General features: G+C 40.7%; 1 long non-coding RNA gene across 2 annotated transcripts; it reads right to left on the bottom strand.

Moving 5' to 3' along the window:
• Positions 1 to 363: 363 nt before the first annotated feature.
• LOC141495112 (uncharacterized) lies at positions 364 to 11525 on the bottom strand. Of its 2 annotated transcripts, XR_012470666.1 has the most exons (4): positions 11075 to 11525; positions 5659 to 5805; positions 1725 to 1815; positions 364 to 1184 (listed from the first exon to the last, which is right to left on the bottom strand). It is a non-coding gene; the product is annotated as an uncharacterized LOC141495112 (long non-coding RNA). The 2 variants fall into 2 exon arrangements; XR_012470667.1 differs by lacking the exon at positions 5659 to 5805.
• Positions 11526 to 11919: the final 394 nt, after the last annotated feature.

Raw genomic sequence — 11919 nt, 5'->3', positions numbered from 1 at the left:
CCATTTCCCCAGAAAATGTCTAGATCTCAGTATGCCTTTCAAAATTCAAGAAAACTTAGCCTAATGCTTTCTTTTTTCTCACTAGCATCAAATCTTCACAGGTACCAGGATACTTTGCATGACTTCACATGTACAATTGATATCATATTACTTGCCTTCTCAAGGGGTGCCCTGCAGGGAGAAAATATGGAACTCAAAATGAAAAAAAATGAATGTAAACATTTTCACATGAAATGGAGAAATGATTAACAAAACAAATAAAAAATATTTTTAAAGTATATTAAAATTTCCAATACACACTGGGAATATATAAGAAAATAGAAAAAGGAAAAAAAAATCATTTGAACCTAGAGCCACCCCCCCTCCATAAATAGTCTTAGGTTGCAGATACATATAATGAACAAATCAAATAGCAATAGTTTGAGAGGAAAAAAGCAGAATTTTAATTTGGGAGTACTCAGAAGCCACAGTATCTAAAGTGCATCTGAAAGCACATGTTTCATTTGACTGTTTTGTTTGTGCTTATTGCATATGAAGAAAATGGGTGTTTTTTATCTTTATTTTGGTTTTTAACAGGGAAGAATCAGAAGGAAAGGAAGGCAAGTGATAAATGACCTAAAAACTAGAAAATTATGAGCTTCAAGGAAGCTTTTTTTTTAAAACACAAGAGAACAGAAGGAGATTTAGATGAAAATTCAGAAACGAAGGACAGGTTTGGAACCGACTTGCTGAATTCCATAAATCCATCTATATATGTAGATGTCATATATATGTAAATTTAATATATATTCACCAAGCTAGACATAATGATAATTTCCAGTTCTTATAAAATCATCTTATTCTGTTTTTTCTTTATGGAAATATTCATCTTTGTGGGTGTTGGCCAATTTTGGAATAACAAGAAAGTGTAAGAAAAAGAATTTCAATGATTAAATTATTCATCCTCACAAGTCACCGGACTATGGTCTTCCATGTGACTTCATTTTCATGTGCTCCTTCTTCCAGTTAGTCCCTTGTCTTCCTGGTGCCACCTTTATTTAGGTCACATTTCATGAGGAGATCATTGCTGGTGACATGCCTTCCTATACTCACCATGGTCTTTCAGATATCCCCCAAAGTTAATTATTTTGAATTCCTTGTTGAATATTCTGCCATATGTGTCCACATTTTTAATGCCAGAAATTCTGTCCAAGATAATACACAATTATTGATGGCTAAAACATACATGGCAAGATTCTCTTCCTAGGAGCAGTAGGACTGTCCATGCCTGAACCTTGCTTTGGCATGATTCTGTTTTGGAGTATCCATGAACAAGAGTCTGGTCCCCCACTATTCATTTTATTAAGCCTGGAGGGCAGCCCCCCAATCCTTTCTTTTTTTCAGTGATCTAGGGTTGACCAATTCACTATCTTGTCCCCCCAGCCCCAATGCAGTAGGAAATGGGAATTCATCTTCATCAGGAAGTAATGATTTTGTCCATTTCCCATAAGTGGATTCTTCCCATGGGATCCTAAATGACTGATGACTCTCCTTTACAAGTGACCTCCCATTCCTGGGTCTCTATAAATGCCTCTCCAGATGACAGAGGCTGGCAATGCAGTCCCATTTAGAAGATAGGAGGGAACAGTGAGGGTCCCTGTGTTCAGTTTCCACAGGGTCTGGCCAGCCTCTCTGAGCTCCAGCCTGAGACTCTCCTTGCTGCTGTGATGGGCAGTTTTGCTTACCTGAGTATCTTTCAATGACTGTACTTCACATTCTTCTTATGTACTTGGAGCATCAGTGTCTTTAATGGAGCCATTACAGAGCTGTTGGACACTGCAACAAAGATGGGAAAGATGCCACTCTAAAACTCTTATTTTAAATGATTTGATTTAGAGATGGTTGAGGAGATGACACCCTGGGGATTGGATTTCATCACACTCATCCATGGTCTTATGGCAGCCATTTTCAAATGACATTTGAAAACTGTTTTCATTTCTAAAGAGCTGGAAAAATGGGTTAGGATCCCAATCAACCTCCAAGTACACTTTGGCTTCATCCTGATTTCCACTGCTAGTGGTCGACAATGGACAGAAGGTCTCAGAGCATGGAAAGTCCAAGCTGTTTCTCAGGGAGGGGAAACAGTCCCCAGAATTAAATACCAGCCTGAGAAATGGAGACAATTCTAACAATTTTTTGAAGCAATCTGTGTTGCTATTAAAAAAACAATTTTTTCTTCCAACAGTAGTATAATTTAGACACTTATTTTGTATTCATTTTCTTACAGACATTGTCTACATGAGTCTAGTCTTAGAATATCTTCACCATAAAATAGATTTACCTTAAACTAGGGCTCTTTTATGAAAAGTTCATTGTGGGGGACTGGTTCTGTCCAGTGATTGTGTGGGGGAGAGGCATGCTGTGTGGGTAGATCAATGAGTCCATGAATTTGGGGGTACAATTATATGAAACACAATATATAATCATCTTCAGGACCAGCATAAGGACAAGAAATTCAAGTAATGTGAAGAACTCATAACAGTTTTTAAAATAGATTTGGGGATTTCAGTGGTTTGTAATGTTCTTAGGAGACAGCGGGTTAATATTTTTGTTTGGTCATTTCAGTCGTGTCCAACTCTTTGTGAACCTATTTAAGGTTTTTCTTAGCAAAGCTGCTGGAAGGGTTTGCCATTTCCTTCTCCACCTCATTTTACAGATGAGAAAGTTGAGGCTAATAGTATTAAATGACTTGCCCATCTGAAGCAAATTTGAATTTGGGTCATCTTGACTCTAGGCCCAGAGTTCTGTCCACATTGCCACATGGTTTTTCAATGGTTTTCCTCTCACAGTCAAAAGAAACTGCAGAATTCCCGGGGCAGGTAGCCAGGAATGGGGGAAAGGGCTCAGCATCATGTCCCATGAGGACCAGGTGAAGGGATATGGCACTGGAAGAAGAGAAAGACTCAGTTGGGGAGAGGTGAGCTGAAAAGGTTGGGAGACATTCTTTATTATCAAACTGCACCTCAAATGGAACTTCAGCCCACTGGTAATACAGGGGCTCTCTGGGTCCAAGCAACAGCAGTATCTTCAACTATGACATAAATGATAATAGCCAATAATGATTAGTTCTAATAGATTTTCAAAATTCTTTACAGACTTTATCTCCTTTTCTCCTCATAAGAACCTTGGGTGGTAAATGTTATTATTATCTTTCCCAGGGTGCAGATGGGGGAAAACAGCCACTCAGAGGGTAAGTGATTGGCCAGGATCACACAGTAAGTATCAAAGGTCCTATTTGACCTCAGCTCTTTCTTATTTCAGGTCTATTGACCTCCTCACTCTGCCTCTTCCCTACCATGATCAGAATCTTCTTAGGACTTCTCCTCATTGCTCTGAACTTTCATGATTCAGAGTCCCCTCTTTTCCCTGGTGCCCTTCACAATTGTCCTTGCATAGACCAACCCATCTCTCAAACCCAGGCATTTCACTGGCTGTGCCGTGCTGGGCTCTCCCTCTCTTCACCTGCTGCCCTCCTTCAAGGATCAGCTGAAGCCCCAAGTTGGACAAGAAGCCTTTCCTGTTCTCCTTTAAGGTCTTTCCTTGGATGGCTTCTGTCCCATCTATGTGGTGGTGTTTGTATAAAGTTGGCTACATGTTAATAATAGCTCCTCATTAGACTACTGGGGATACAAATAAAGACATTAGAAGACAGGCAAAAGACCTTCAGGAACATGTGGCTGCTGAGCTTGGAAGGAATTCAAGGTTTGTCCAAGAGGACTAGACTACAGAGAGCCAGGAGCTTGGAGATGGCAAGTCAAGTTTAGGAAATGACTAGTGGACCAGTTTGATTTCCCAAGGAGGAAATGCCTTGCTTTTCCAACATGGAAGTGTCTGTCCTCCAGGAGCTCACAATATAATGAAAGTTGAAAAGTGGGGAAGGAGGGAGGGAGGAGGGGATCAGGGGATCCAAGGAAGTCCCACAGCCAAGGCAGGAAATGAGTTGAGGAGGTGCAGTAACATTGGATTTCATTTTGCAGTGATGAGTAACTGAAGCTCCTGAAGTTTAGGAGAGGGGCTGGGTGGGAAATGAAAAGGGAATCTTGGGCATCTTTTTAAAGAGGAACTCCCTGTTTTAGGGCTGGGACCCAGTTGTACTTTTTTTTGTATTTTCCCATGTAGTCCAGGATCTGGGCCATAGTAGGTGCTCTATAAATGCTTGGTCTTCATTCAATCAATGGCTCATTAACCATGAAGCAGCCAGAAGTGAGATCCCTAAAGCAGATGGAGCTATTCAGGCAGTGACCCAAACTCTTCTCCCAATCCTCACATCCATTTTCATTTCTGTAATCCAGCAAACTATTAACTTTTTAACCTTCCCCCACTACCCCAACTCAGACTGTGTTTGTGGGTGGTTGGGAGATGCCACCATATTCAGAGTCAGGTCTGGATCTGGAGGCAGGAATACCTAAGTTGACATCTGGCTTTAGATACTTATGAGCTACGAAATGCTGAGCAAGTGCATTCAATGTCTGCCTCAGTTTCTTCAATTATAAAATGAGCATAATACTATCAACTACCTCCCAGGGTTGTTTTGAATTCAAGAATCACAGTTTTTTAAAATGAGTTTCTTAAAATGAGGACCTTCAAATCTAGACAAAGACCATTGAACTGGAGGAAAGCAGGTTGCATTGAAGGCTTTTAAGCAGATGAGTGACATGATGAGTATTGCATGTGGGGTGATGCATCTGTGGGATAGGTTAATGTACTATAAATTGGAGGAGGGAGCGACTAAGGCGGGGAGCTCAACTGGGTGCCCCAGACAGGAGTATAGACCACAGTAGAAGCTGTGAGATAAGAAGATAGGACAAATCTGAGGTCCAATTGGAAGGAAGAAGGGAGTGGCAGAAGAAACCCTGCTTCTGCTATTCCCTGGAGAGAACAAGAATCTCATGTGAGTGCCCTTCCTCTCTTTCCTCCTTTTCCCTTCCCTACATCTCCTGAAGGCCTCAGTTTGCCAATCTGTAAAATGAGGAAGTGGGAACAAGTCCTGCCAATCATACAATGTGATAATAGCAGAGAGGAATAGGTTTGCTGTTAGATTAAAGGGACTAAACCAAGAGTGAGAAAGGCCACTTGCCTTCCCCACCTGGGATTCTGGAAGGATGCAAGCTGTGCTGTTGGGATCCCTCTCTAAAGTTCCTGGACCTCTGATGACCAGTTTCAGGCCCAGTGCACACTCAGCCAGAGGCCAGGTGCAGCCTGGGTCCAGAGTTGGATGATCTGCCAGTCCAATCTATCATCACTGAAAGCTCAGTGATCAGAAAACTTTATGCTCTCATTGCATTCTATTCACCTGCTATTGAATTATTGCTCATGTTAGCTATTACAGCATTCAACAAGATGTTGCACTGTCTTGCCAGACTAGTGAAAAAACTCCTAATGGAGCATGATCGAAATTGCTTTTCTGTGTGTTAGGACCTGTTCAGGTAGGATGGATTCCCTCTAATGGTATCATTAGGGACTTCTCCCTAATTGAGTTCACAAAAAAGGAGACATCAAGTTGAGAAGAGAGCTTCCCATGAGAAATATTGGGGGTGACTAGATCCCAGGGAGACATGAGCAGTGTTTAGGGGTCTGGGTCCCAGGGGGACACCCCATTGAGTGAAGAGGCTAACTCACAGACTGTCCCATCCCCAACAGGGACACTCCATTGAGTCAGACTTGGACAAGGTCACTCTCAGATGTGTGAAGGTTTCTTGGTGGCTGTTCCAAGTTCCAATCAATACGTCTTGAGCCCCATGGCTGGTCCTGGCACTAACATGACCCCTGAAGAGATAAACACAAACACAACAAGCCCTGCTGTATAAGAGCTTTGATTCCTTTGGAGAATAGAAAAAGAACAAAGAAAACTGAGTCAAAGGCTAGTTTGTGAAAGGTGATGTCACTAAAAATTAGAAGATGGGCAAAAGACCTGCAAAAACATGTGACTGCTGAGCCTGGAAGGAATTCAAGGTTTCTCCAAGAGGATTAGCCTACAGAGATCCAGGAGCTTGGAGATGGCAAGTCAATATTAGGAAATGACTAGTGGGCCAGTTTGATTTCCCGGGGGGGGGGGGAATGCCTTGCCTGGAGGGCTGGGATAGTCATACTTCTGCATTTCTATCCCTAGCACTTGATACCATGCCTGAGACATAGTAAATCCCTAATAAATGCTTTTCATTCATTCCTGGAAAGTTAGGAGTCAGGTGCAAACAATGTGAGAAATCATATTGCACTGAAGAATATTAGTGATCTGACCATCAAGGGTTTTTAATTTGGTTTGGGTCATGAACTGAAATCAATTACAGTAGTCTTTTTAACCCTTGCTCTTACAGGCAGATTTGCACTCATTACGAAAGGAGTGTCTTCTACTGTTGAAGTCATCTACTGGATACCAATGTAACCTTGAACTTTGGTAGGGAATGAAGCAAGCTTCCCATCAGGTCTAAGGAAAAGGTGAGCAGTCATGTAAGGAGAACTGATTCCTGGGATTATTTAAATGTGGCTTCAGCCAGGAGAGATCTTAGAAGGAGAAAATGGTGGCATCTCCCAATGATTCCAGTATCATTTCTAAGATCTTACCCCCAGCTTGTGAGTGTATGTACACCTGACTTCTTATCACTCTCCAAGGTCCTCCCACCTCTTAATCCAGCCTTCATCCTGAATCCAGCCTCCACCCCCAACTAGAACATCCTGTTTGCTTCCTCTTCACTCCCCATCCCCACGCACAATTGACTAAAATATGTCACACTGGACACAAAATAAGGAATTGAGAGAAAAGGAGTTGGGAATCTAGAATGCAAGTCTGGCACAGAAAAGTTTGCTATAGAAGTGTGTATATGTTTTGTGTGTATGTGTCTGTGTGTGGATGGCAGGAGAACCAAAGGCATCTTTTAGATCTTTCCCTCTTACAAAAGCAGAGGAAATACCTTGACCTGATTTGTTGATAATATCATTATTCAAAAAGTGGGGAATCCAATCAGGAAACATTCTCTTCTGGATCTGATTCTCAGTAAGAAGAAGCTGTTTGTCAAGGTAGAAATGATGGGGACATTGGGCGAAAGTCACTATTCTACCAGAAGGTAAAAAAACCTGGTATAGTCTGCTGCTCACCCCAGTGTGGGTAAAGTGAATTAGAATGGACACAAAGGAATGGCAGATAGGATCCCATGGACTAAACATTTTAAACTAGAGTTCCATGGGAATAGGGATTGATTATTACTTTGTGCATGTACCCCCAGCCCCTAGCATGAGGTCTTAAGTCTAGTAACCAATGAATAAATACTTCTCGATGATTCAGGGAACTTCACTCAAAAGGAATGGGAGAGGATCAAGAACAAATTCCTATGGATGTAAAGGAAAACACTACAATTAGAGGAAAAACTTGGATTTGGTTGAAGATTCTAATGTAGGTACACACCAAACAGATTAAATAGAAATGAACAAACAAAATATGCAGAATTCAGAAGCAAAACAAAATAATCCAAAGTGAAGATGAGTATGATACAGTTCTGAAAAGGGCATCAATGCTAAAGCTCAGGATGAAGTAAGGCTGAAGAGGGAAACTCATGACATCAAAAATGGATTTTTAAACACTATATTGAGAGAAAGGGGAAACAAAGATGGCTAAGTTCAATTATTTGGTGTGCATGAAATGCTGATGCCCTTATCAGGGAAAAGACAGAGCTGCTTTGTTCTTATTCTATTTCTAGTTTGGTTTTTATTTCCTACAAAGAGAAATATCTTTTCTGCTGGAAATGAAAGAAGCAAAATGACTAAGAAAGAGGAGATCTCCAGGCTAGAGAAGAGGGCAAGAGGACACAGAAATGTTCATAATGATGTGAAGGCCTATACATTGAATGAACCACATTCCTGGTCTCTGAAACAGAACTGGCAAATGAGATCATTAAGCTTCTAATTATTATTTTGAACCATCATGGAAAATGGGAAGAGTACAGAATTAGAGAAGGGCAAATATTGTCACAATTATAAAAAATATATAAATAGAACAGGGGCTGCAAATTTTAGACCAGTATGTTTGACCTCAAATACTGGGGAAATTCTCATATGGAGCATTAAACAAGATAACTGGTGATGGTCTAGAAAGGGACAATGATCACTGAGAGCAGCATCAAGATCAGGTCATGGCAGACTACCATATTTCTTTGTTTGATAAGATTGCTGAACTAGCAAGTCAGGATGATGTTGTAGATACGTTCACCTAGATTTTAGCAAAACTTGGCATAAACACTCTTCATAACATATTTCTCTCTAGAGCAAAATTGTGGAGGCTGTATTGGGATTTTATTATGCTTAGACACCAAGACCATGTCCAAAAGATCCCAAAAGTCCTGGTACCCCCCAATCATTTGGGAAGTTCAGCACATACCTGGAGGAATTTGGGTGGGATTCTTAATTTTTTCCTGCAGCAGTTCCCTTCACAATAAGCCAAGATAAGAAGTGACTGGATGACTAGCCTCAAAGAATATTCAATAATGAGTCAAGGGTATCTTGGAAAACTTTTTCTAGTGGCTTGCCCTCAAAATATCTCAATACCTCAGACTTCTCCAAACATTTATTAATGAACTGCCAAAGCTAAAGATGGTTTGTTTGTCCAACCCAAAGAGGTCAAGGATCTGGGAGGGATACGAAATTCATGTCATAATCTCTGAAGCATTCTAAACAACTGACTCAATAAATGCAAAGTCTCAAATTTGGGTTCAAAATGCCAATTTCACAAACCTCAAATTGGAAAAGCATAGTTAAGATAAGAACTATGCCAAGGATTTAAAGTTTTATATATGAGTTCAATATGGACCAAGTCTGTGACATAGTAACTAAAAAAGTTATTTCCTTATTGTTCATGTTTTGTGGAAAGCCATATAAAGTATTACATTGGATTCAATGAAATCATTTTCATAAGTATAAGCTGAGAGGAGAAAAGTTTTTACAGCACTTATTTTGAAGAACATCTCAGGGAAGGGATGGAATTAGTGGACCCTCAGTTGTGTTAGAAGTGTAATGCCAAGTAAGCTCATTTTAAGATTGGATTCTATAGTATACAAGAGTAGCAAGATTGTCGAGCCTTCTGTCCTTGGTTACAGTCCTGTAGGCACACCTAGAATTTGTTCAATCTGGAACACTAAGTCTTAGGAATAAAACTGACTAGTTGAAGAATATTCAGAAGATGACCATCAGAATGGTGAAGGGTCTCAAAGGAGGAAGTTCCTGTGAAAACATTAAGGATTTCCACCCAAAGGAATGAAAACTTTAGGGGCACATTCTATGTAAATGTCCAACTCCCTCACTACTCAACTATATCTAAGATTGCCCTGACTCATCACTCCAGTGATGTAGACAATGATCCCTGGGTGATGCTGACTCATCCTGTGTGACTCTTGTTCACATCTTCCATGAGATCACCAAACATGCTTGAAACTTTTCTCCTTTTCTTTACATCTAAAAATTCAGAGAGAATTATTAGAAAAGAATTATAACTGTCCATTGGTCATCTCTTGTCCTTGCCACATGAGCAGCAAGACATCTGTTCTCTCCTTCATTTCCCTGATGGGATCTTTTATACCTTTGCTTCTTGGAGATTCTCATTAGATCTACATGCTCTCTGAATTAGTTGGGACAAGTCATAATTCTGAGATGGCTTTGTTTTATGAACAGAATATTATGTACTTCTGTGAACACCAGACAGACTCAGAATACTTGGCCTGGACCAGATGAGTTGTTATATGGAGTTGCTTCTATCACTTTCAATGAGAGCTCTATTAGTTAAGAATTGTATTTTGTGTCCTATATATGTCTCATTGCTTTCTTTGGCTGTGTTTTAAGTCCTGTCATTTTGAAGACTCTATATGACTTCAAGAAAATGTGTAAAAGGTGTGACTTAAACAGCTCACTTCAATGACTATTAAGGATATTGGAGCAGCTGTTGGTGTGGGAAAGTCAAGTATTTCAAGTACCATTCAACCCCACAAGGAAATAGGATCAATCTTACTTGAACACAAAGCAAAATGTGGTTGAAAATGAAAAAGCATACCAAGAACCAAAAATGATTGCTGCAAAAGAGCCTAATGAGTCTTCAGAAAACAATCAAAGGTTGTCAAAAGAGTTGGCCACCAGGAAATCTTGTTATGAGTTTCTGTACATCAAGGATTCTTTACTTTTTTGTGCCATGGAGCTCATGGGTAGTTTGATGAAGACTACCCATTTCTAAGTATCATATTTTAAAGTGCATAAAATAAAAATACAAGATTATCAAGGAAAGCAATTATATTGAAATAAGGATGTACTTTTCCCATCCAAGGTCAAAGACCTCCTGAAATTTACCCACCAATACCTCTAGTTAAGAGCCTTGGCCTAGAGTAGCCTAGGTTTCCTGAGTAGAAAGAATGAGAAGAAAACTCTTCTCTTCAATAACTTTTTGAACTGTTTTATCCATTTGAACTAAGTTGGTTTTTAACATATTATTTTCTTCAGCATTTTTTTTTGATCTCCTTGACTAAGCTGCTGACTTCATTTTCATATTTTTTTTCTGGATCTCTCATTTCTTTTCCCAATTTTTCTTCTATCTCTCTTACTTGATTTTCAAAATCTTTTTTGAGTGCTATCATAGTCTGAGGCTAACTTCTATATTTCCTGGAGTCTTTAGATGCAGAAACTTGGACTTTCTCATCTTCAGAGTGAGTATTTTGATCCTCCATGGGACCAAAATAATTGTCTATGGTCAGGTTCATAGACAGTTATTTTGGTCAGGTTCCTTTTTTTCTATTTACTCATTTCCCCAGCCTGTGCCTACTTTGGGGGTGATTTCCAAGCTTTTGAGTGTTAATGGGACACCCCCTCAAGGACCTCAGTATGTGAGATTCCAACTGCTCTCTTGGTCTGTTGAATGACCACTAGCTCTCTGCCCCAGGGCTGTGGGGGGCAGTCCATGCTCTATGTGGGGCCTAGACAACAACCAGGGTCTGAATGTGGTCAAAACCTCAGAGTCCTGTCCCAGGGACAGAGGACAAACCTCGGTAGTCTCCCTCCACTCTCTTACCTTCAGTAGCCTGAGCTCTCAGGAGCAGCTGCCAGGTGACTCCTGTTTGGTGGCTTTGTGAGCTGCTTCCATTTCCTGGGGTCTGAGTTGTGCTGACTGCTGTGGCCATGCTGAGGAGGGCCATGCTGGCTTGGGCTTTGCACTGGCAGAAGTTTCCCTGCTGATCTTCCAAGTTGTGCTTGGTTCTCACTTGGGTGAGGTCAGGAAACTGCTTCTGCTGCCAGGTACCCTGGGGCTATTTCCAGGAGGCTGAAGTTCCTTTGTTCTGGAGCCTGCCCCAACCCCATGGAACTGAGTTTTTCCCACTATTTTCCAGGTTATCTTGGACTGGAGAATTGCCTCGCTAAATCTTTCTGTGGGTTCTGTCTCTTGAAAATTTAGTCAGAGTCATAACTTTAAGGCTTTTGAAATATTCTGTAGAGAGTACCTAGGAGAGAATGTACTCCTGCTGCCATCTTGGCTCCACCCCTGAAAATTCTTGCTTGTCATAGACATAATAGTATACAGGACCAAAGATTAGAAAAAGCTCATATTGGGGTAGCTGGGTGGTGCAGTGGATCATCAGTCCTGGAGTAAGGAGGCCCTGAGTTCAAATGCAGCCTCAAATACTTGGTATTCACTACCTGTGTGATCCTGGGCAAGTCACTTAACCTCTCTGCCTTGCAAAGCAAGAGAGAGAGAGAAAAAAGATCACGTTCACCAATCTAATTCATTCTTCATTAAAGGCTGTATGTACCACAATCATTGGCAGAAAATGTCTGTATGATCCTTCATCAGACTGTAAGGCACCTACCCCACCCCTGAAAAAGTGTTTGGGGAATTTTTACTTCCACTAAACCCCAGAA

The sequence above is a fragment of the Macrotis lagotis genome, chromosome 8 (assembly GCF_037893015.1).
Source record: "Macrotis lagotis isolate mMagLag1 chromosome 8, bilby.v1.9.chrom.fasta, whole genome shotgun sequence".
NCBI lineage: Eukaryota > Metazoa > Chordata > Mammalia > Peramelemorphia > Peramelidae > Macrotis > Macrotis lagotis.
This window is presented reverse-complemented; position numbering and strand designations above follow the sequence as displayed.